Raw genomic sequence first — 534 nt, 5'->3', positions numbered from 1 at the left:
AAGGTAGGTTTGATCTGCAGATTAGTGGTTCAAGCTCACCAGCCACTCCTCAGAAACCCTATACAAGGTTGCAATGGGTTAGAATTGACTAAATGGCACTTAATTCATGGTCATATTTTGGTTCTCATGGGCTTGATTTAATTTTCTTCTGCTTCAGCCTGAATTTGCATATAAGTAACTGTGTGCCCCTGGCCTTGTTTTGTCTGATGATACGAAGCTTTTCTGTAGTCTCTTTCCATAGATGTTGTTAATTTGATTTCTGTGTATTCCATCTGGTTAGTTCTAGGTCTATAGTCATCTTTTATGTTGTTTGTAAAGGATATTTGCAATGAAGAATTCATGGGTCTTGAAAAATTCTATCATGCAATCTCCAGCATTGTTTCTATCATGAAGGCCATAATTTCCAGCTACTAATCACAGCCTTCGGTATGGGTTACATCTCAATGTAAAGAAAACAAAACTCCTCACCACTGGACCAATAAACAACATTATTATCAATGGAGAAAAGAATGAAGTTGTCAAGGACTTCATTCT

This window comes from Chrysochloris asiatica, unplaced genomic scaffold (genome assembly GCF_000296735.1).
Source record: "Chrysochloris asiatica unplaced genomic scaffold, ChrAsi1.0 scaffold00235, whole genome shotgun sequence".
Classification (NCBI taxonomy): domain Eukaryota; kingdom Metazoa; phylum Chordata; class Mammalia; order Afrosoricida; family Chrysochloridae; genus Chrysochloris; species Chrysochloris asiatica.
Note: the sequence above shows the minus strand (reverse complement) of the source record.